Below are 8,528 nucleotides of genomic sequence, written 5' to 3' on the forward strand. Positions count from 1 at the left end.
GGCTCGGTTATAGCAAGGACATGGAAATAAACAATGTCATTACATCATATCCACCGAAAATCATCTACAGATGGATAGGTTGGGTTATTGATCTCTGTAGTCTACCCTTTAAGAGAATGAAAGAGTAACTTTGGATAATAAAAAAAAAATTCGTAAACCATATGTTTTATGCTTAGTTATTGTGAAACACGTCAATTCTGGTCTTCATTTTGACAGTTCGTTGCAAGAGTGATTTTGGTCTTTCAGTAATAAATCTAGCTGTTTTGCCCCAAGCGCTTCAACTCTACCATTGAAATCGTGATATAGAGTGCCTGCCTCCACGTCATCTGAAGGGAGGGGTTCGGTATGAAATACACTCTCTTCTAGATGTTCTGGTGCGTGGTACCACCTCAAGGATTACCGCAAAAGCAGGTGACAGCACGGTTTATTTGGCAATGCTTTTGGTAAATGGAGTGTGCCAATATAAACTGAGTGTACAAAACATTCACATTTCAATGACAGGTGAAAACTATGATCCCTTTCCTATTGAAATCACTGGCCACTTTAAGACATGGAACACTAGTCACTTTAATCATGTTTACTCATCTCATATGTATATACTGCATTCTATTCTACAATATTCTACTGTATCTTAGTCCATGCCGCTCTGTCATTGCTTGTCCATATATGTATATTTTCTTAAATTCCATTCCTTATTACTTTTGTGTGTATTGGGTATATGTTATGAAATTGTTAGATATTACTTGTTAGATATTACTGCACTGTCGGAGCTAGAAGCACAAGCATTTCGCTACACCCGCTATAACATCTGCTAAACACGTGTATGTGACAAATACAATTTGATTTGATTTGATGTCACTTGTTAAATCCACTTTAATCAGTGTAGATGAAGGGGGGGTAGACAGGTTAAATAAGGATTTTTAAGCCTTGAGACATGGATTGTGTATGTGTGCCATTCAGAGGGTGAATGGGCAAGACAAAAGATTTAAGTGCCTTTGAACAGGGTATGGTAAAGTAGGTGCCAGGCGCACCGGTTTGAGTGTATTTGATCGGCCGATGTGCACCAGTAGTCCAAGCCTCCTTCTTAAAGGCGCTACATGGTCAATCCAAGTCTGCATTGGGCCATACAGCATTTACTGTGATGCGGCTTCCACAGAAGTCAGAGCAAACCTAGCCTACTTTCTGAGCTTCGCAGACCAGCGCAGAGCTGTCGTGAACAGTGTTGACAACTCCTCAGTAAGGAGAGCAGCTATCGGCTGTCCTAAAAGTCGCTAGAAGTCGCTAAATGACGTCATCGCCTAATTTGCATAATTGGCCATGTGCACTGTAATTGTGATGGACGCTGTAGGAGAGAGGAATAACGCTGTAGGAGAGAGGAATAACGCTGTAGGAGAGAGGAATAACGCTGTAGAAGAGAGGAATAACGCAGTAGGAGAGAGGAATAACGCTGTAGGAGAGAGGAATAACGCTGTAGGAGAGAGGAATAACGCTGTAGGATAGAGGAATAACGCTGTAGGAGAGAGGAATAACGCAGTAGGAGAGAGGAATAATGCTGTAGGAGAGAGGAATAACGCTGTAGGAGAGAGGAATAACGCTGTAGGAGAGAGGAATAACGCTGTAGGAGAGAGGAATAACGCTGTAGGAGAGACAAAAAGTGAGTAAAAAACACCCTACATTTACATCCCACCCTGAATGTAAGCCAGGGCGGGATCAGCCAGCGGCGGCTTCCCGCATGCGTGATTAATTTGCAGTCTGGACGTGGAGGGGTGAACATCTCCTGCTCTGACTGCAGTTGGGAGGGACTGCTGCGCGAGGACTGGGCCGCCTGTGAGTGCTTTGGGACAGGGGTGGGGCCCACGCAGGTGGGGTGGGGCCCACACGGCAGCACCCGCTGCTCGTTGAGAAGAGTAAGAACGATACGTGCTTTCACATCATAGTCTCCAAAATTCTCCAATAACACCAGAAAAAGTCGCTAGATTTGTCGCTAGGGGTCTGAAAACTCGCTAAATGTAGCGACAAAGTCGCTAAGTTGGCAACACTGGTTGTGAAGGAAGTTGTCAAGGAAGTGAGTTTGTGTTTATACAGGACCCTCCCGCCCTCACCTACCGTCAACCAATCATGTCAATGCAGAGCTACATGGAGCCCTTCACATTGTTAGAACATTTGAGAGGCGCAATTTGGCCTCTGCAGAGGCTCTGCCATTGCGACACACCAGCCATGTGGCGCCTCCGACCACATTTTCGGAGTGAAGTGATTTCGGAAAAACTGAAAGTGTGCTTGTATCAAATAGTTTTTTATGTCCGAACTCAGAATCAAATAGACTTCGCAAAAAATAACATGGTCACTGTGGTAGAACGTTTGTTTTCATTGGCTATTTTCTGCATTTATCAAAAGTCACATCAAGTAGCCTGATTTGATGTGTCCATGTAAACAGGATTCTTAGCGAAATCGTTCTTCTTGCAAAGCACGTTAACGTTTTAAACGAACTGTTGTATTCATCTGACTATCCACCATAATCATATTATTGTGTGCATGTAACCGTGGTGAGAAAGTGTTGGGATCAGGTACAACTACGTTCACCCCAAAATGAATATTTATGAGCAATTCCCCCCCCCACCCACAACTTCTCACCTGAATACATTTTTTGAAAATGTTAAGGGGTTTCACTTTAAAGTAAATGTCCAGCAAAAATCTCACCTTTAAAAGTTCATATTCTGTTAAGCAAATAATGTTGTTGTCCTGTACTCCAAACATGAAATGGCCAAAGCATAACATATATATATATATATATATATATATATATATATATATATATATATATATATATATATATATATATATATATATAATATTTTAAATATAAATAGAAACACACCTCAACCAGACTATTTCAAAAATGCTTGCTATTTCCTCATAGAGGATGATGTCATGGTGATGAGCTGGCATGAATATTCTTAATGACCTGTACAGCAGTGGCATAAGGACTTTAAAAGTAAAGCTGTATTTGGTAAGAGAGTTGACCCTACAGCTACGGTCTTGTCAGGGGTCAGGCAGAGTTCAGGTGCAAAATGGTGGTGTTTATTTACAGGTGCTGAAGGCGACCTCTGACATGACCTACTAAGGAAATTACCTTGATAATAGCATTTTCGGCAGTTAAATGTAACAGCAAAACATTATTTGTAAAAAGCCATCTATTAATATGGTTTTTGAACTCTATTGTTTGTTTACAAGCGTGATAGCTGTACTTTTAGTTCATGGTTGACGCAGCTTGTTGGCCATTAGTTCAAGGCACGTAAATGCATCCAACTGGTATTTTACGGCTTCACAACTGGTAGTTACTACCTTCCCACTAGGGCTGGGAATTGCCACGGACCTCACGATATGATATTATCACGATACTTAGGTGCTGGTACGATATGTATTGCGATTCTCACGATCCTCACAATTTTGTTTTTGTGGTATCCAATTGGTAGTTACAGTCTTGTCCCATCGCTGCAACTCCCATACAGACACGGGAGAGGCGAAGGTCGAGAGTCGTGCGTCCTCCGAAACACAACCCCTACCGAGCCGCACTGCTTCTTGACACAGTGCCCGCTTAACCCGGAAGCCAGCCGCACCAATGTGTCGGAGGAAGCACCGTACACCTGGCGACTGAGTCAGCGTGCACTGCGCCCGGCCCGCCACAGGAGTCGCTAATGCGCGATGGGACAAGAACATCCCTGCCGGCCAAACCCTCCCCTATCCTGGACGACGCTGGGCCAATTGTGCACCGCCCCATGGGTCTCCCGGTCGCGGCCGGCTGTGACAGAGCCTGATCCTCACGGTTCTATATGTATTGCAATTTGATACTACAATTTTATTGCGATTTGATGTTTCAAACATATTGCTCACTTTGTCTGCTGCAGAGAGACGAGTGAGCATGAGAAAACGAGTTTTGATCAGTCAGGGAAATAAGAGTGCTGAAAACATGTTGGCTCACTATTTAAAAAGAAGATGGAGAGCAAGCTATAGGATGAAAAATACCGGAGTTTTGGAGCAGGTACAGCCGACTAACGTTAGCTAATGCTACTGTGAGGGAACATTTTATGTTTGTGTGTATCAGATTTTACACAGATCGTATGTTTAGCAAAATGCCGCTTTTCTCTTAACCAATTTGATTGGGTTCATGCAAGTGACTGATTGATCGTGCATGGGAGGAATCCTCACTATCAGTTTAAGCAATTTGGCATTATGCCCAGAACATTGCTCTGGGAACCAAAAGGGGTATCTCAGTTTTAAGGTCTCAGTTTGGAGAGAAGAAGCCTCGTGAGGTATTGGTCAGTCACGTGCAGGAACCAACGTTAATGATGAATAATTAATAATGTAAATCATGCAAATATAACTTGTATGTGTAAGCAGTGTATAAGAGAATTGAAGGGACTGCCCTAGCGGAGCTTCTGATCGACCTGTACTGAGCGTACAGAGTTTGTTGTAACCTCTCCAGTTAACTGATAATAAAGAGTGATTCATTTAATATTGACTTCAGGTGTCCCTGGTGTTGAATTTCCACCGCACTACCTACAGTAGCAATATACTGTACCAGTCAAAAGTTTGGACACACCTACTCATTCCAGGGTTTGTCTTTATTTTTACTATTTTCTACATTGTAGAATTATAGTGAAGACATCAAAACAATGAAATGACACATATGGAATCATGTAGTAACCAAAAAAGTGTAAAAACAAATCAAAATATATTTTATATTTGAGATTCTTCAAAGTAGCCACCCTTTGCCTTGATGACAGCGTTGCACACTCTTGGCATTCTCTCAACCAGCTTCATGAGGTAGTCACCTGGAATGCATTTCAATTAATAGGTGTTCCTTGTTAAAGATATGAAGGTCAGTCAATCAAGAAAATTTCAAGAACTTTGAAAGTTTCTTCAAGTGCAGTCGCAAAAACCATCAAGCGCTATGATGAAACTGGTTCTCATGAGGACCGCCACAGGAAAGGAAGACCCAGAGTTACCTCTGCTGCAGAGTATAAGTTCATTAGAGTTACCAGCCTGAGAAATTGTTAATTAACTGTACCTCAGATTGCAGTCCAAATAAATGCTTCACAGAGTTCAAGTAACAGACACATCTCAACATCAACTGTTCAGTGGAGACTGTGTGAATCAGGCCTTCATGGTTGAATTGCTGCAAAGAAACCACTACTAAAGAACACCAATAATAAGAAGAGACTTGACTGGGCCAAGAAACACGAGCAATGGACATTAGACTGGTGGAAATATGTCCTTTGTTGATGAGTCCAAATTTGATATTTTTGGTTCCAACCACCATGTCTTTGTGAGACGCAGTGTAGGTGAACGGATGATCACCGCATGTGTGGTTCCCACTGTGAAGCATGGAGGAAGAGGTGTGATGGTGCTTTGCTGATGACACTGTCTGTGATTTATTTAGAATTCAAGGCACACTTAACCAGCATGGCTACCACAGCATTCTGCAGCGATACACCATTCCATCTGGTTTGCGCTTAGTGGGACTGTCATTTGTTTTTTAACAGGACGATGACCCAAAACACACCTCCAGGCTGTGTATGGGCTATTTGACCTCGGAGAGTGATGGAGTGCTGCATCAGATGACCTGGCCGCCACAATCACCCGACCTCAACCCAATTGAGATGGTTTGGGATGAGTTGGACCGCAGAGTGAAGGAAAAGCAGCCAACAAGTGCTCAGCATATGTGGGAACTCCTTCAAGACTGTTGGAAAAGCATTCCTCATGAAGCTGGGTGAGAGAATGCCAAGAGTGTGCAAAGCTGTCATCAAGGCAAAGGGTGGCCACATTGAAGAGTTTAAAATATAAAATATATTTTGATTTGTTTAACACTTTTTTGTTTACTGTATCAGTGGTTCCCCCGTCAGTAGTTCCCACATTTACATGTAAATATTACTGGTAACAGAATAAATAGCAGAAGAATAACTGGAGATTAAATAATGCTGTAATTGGAAATTGTACAACCAATGTAGGCTACTGCCCCTTTAGGAGCTGGAATTGATTTTGTACCCAATGTTGTGATTCTCACCAAATATATTGGTGTCTTCTCACACTATTCAAACCCCACAATTGAATAAACAGCTTATGAAGCTCTCTTAGCCTATAGATCACATATTGCAAACAAATAATCTGAACTAAAAACTCCACACATACAGTATTTTGGAATTTCTGTGCATCCTTGACAATTGCTAATCAATAGGCCTATCCAAAAACAGCACACATTTTTTCTGCGAACCTGCACATCATCATCTTCTCTCTTTTGTAGCGTCAATGTGAGAGCGTTTATGGCAGGGGAAACGGTATTGCAGTAGTCAAGTGTGTGGTGTCGGAATAATGACAAGCGAACCCGGGGAGCTTTGTGTTCACATTGCTCTAAAAAAAGGGAACTGGACCGCAGAATTCAAGCGAACCGAACTCAGACCACTTCTGGAGATGGTCTCAGTTCGGTTAGCTTCGGGGCTCCTTTGATGGGTCTGAGTTCGGCGCACATGAGCAACATGAACAGTCCAAAAATGAACATAAACAGGTATTTAGTGCATTAATATTCACATTTACATTTACGTCATTTAGCAGACGCTCTTATCCAGAGCGACTTACAGTTAGTGAGTGCATACATTTTTCATACATTTTCAATATCTCACGCTATAATCAATATTTCTAAATAGTCATCATATTACTGGCCAGAACTGTACCTACAGTAATAGGCCTACCCTTCAACATAATATCTCATAAATAGTCAACAAATAGACGTTAGGAAAATACCCCTAACCATAACCCTTTTAGCTAACCCTTCCCCTAACCCTAACCTTAACCCTTTAACCTAACTCCTGAACTTAACCCTAACCCCTAACCCTAACCCCTAGCCTAGCTAACGTTAGCGAGCTAGCTAACATTAGCCCCATAGCTAGAATTCATAACATATCCTACGTTTTGGAAAATTCATAAACATATTGTACGTTTTGGAAATTCGTAACATATAATACGAATTGTAATTCGTAACATCTCATACGAAATGGGTGATGGACATCCACATATTAATATATAACATATGAAACATAACATATCATACTAAATGGAGTGTCTTGGTTTATGTACAGAATAATACGAAATGCTCTGAGACCAGGTTGCAACGTCAGATACTGATATGGTTTTCCAACAGCAAGGCTCAGTGCAACATGGCAGTGTTGCCATTGTTGATAAAAGTTTTTCTATGTAATGTCAAAATAAACATATCCAACCCCCACATCACACACACTCACAAGCTTTAAATATATGTGTGTACATTGTCCTATCAATTGGGGAGAGGGAGACTCACATATCACATTCATTTGTACACATACACTGTTTACATATGAATCGTGGCAAAGTTGCTTTCTGTTTCAGTCATATCTTTGGTCCCGTTCGCGTCGGTCAAACAAAAACACTCCAATGATTGGTTGACAAATAGTGCCTCCCACAATGCAGCAGATGGCTGCAAGTTGCAGCTGCAGAAAAGTGAAGTCGACACGTCATGACCTTTAATCACATAGTTGTTGTAAAGTTCATGCAATCGACATGATGTGGGACAATTTTTTATATAAATCCCCATAATGCGACACACTGAAAGGCGGTGATCAATGATGGTCACCGACTTGACATTTTAGTGGACGCTCTTATCCAGAGCGACTTACAGTCAGGTGAGTGCATACATTTTTCATACTGGCCCCCCCGTGGGAATCGAACCCACAACCCTGGTGTTGCAAGCGCCATGCTCTACCAACTGAGCTACAGGAGGCCAGACGAAAGTGATCCGCTCCAACACGCCTTTACGTTTTTTTTGTTGTTCCGTTAAAAAAAGGAGCGAACTGCCTGAGGTGATGCACTCTTCAATGCACACGTCACACAGGCCTATTTAAATGTAACATTTTGGGTTTGTTTGACATTGCAGCAGACGGTGCAGGCGACAGCCGACTGACTGATCTACAAATCACCTCGCATCATAAACAACTACTCATTATTATTATTATTATTAGTAGATCAGTCAGTCACAATTTACCCAACGATACATTACGGTGTTGATCCTCTCTAACGCAGCCATTTATATGAGTGCAGTGTGTTGAGCACACTTCTACCACTGGGTGGATTAAAGGACCACTATGGCGTTTATTGGGAAAAACTCAACCAATATTTAAACTGTTTATTCTGCTCACTAGGTGGCATTCTCAGCCAATACCGGCAAGACCAAGAACATGATTTGCAATATTCAGTTACATGGTGCAGGGCTACAATAAATAATTGTTGTGTGAGTTGGCTAAACATTTTTACTTTGTTACTCAATTCTTCTTCTTCTTTAAGCTGAAAGGGATGAACATTAGGCCTGAAGCATTTACATTTTACATCATTTAGCAGACGCTCTTATCCAGAGCGACTTACATTATTATTATTTTTTTCATACCCCCTGTGGGAATCAAACCCACAACCCTGGCGTTGCAAACACCATGCTCTATCAACTG

Source organism: Coregonus clupeaformis, chromosome 7, assembly GCF_020615455.1.
Source record: "Coregonus clupeaformis isolate EN_2021a chromosome 7, ASM2061545v1, whole genome shotgun sequence".
Lineage (NCBI taxonomy): Eukaryota > Metazoa > Chordata > Actinopteri > Salmoniformes > Salmonidae > Coregonus > Coregonus clupeaformis.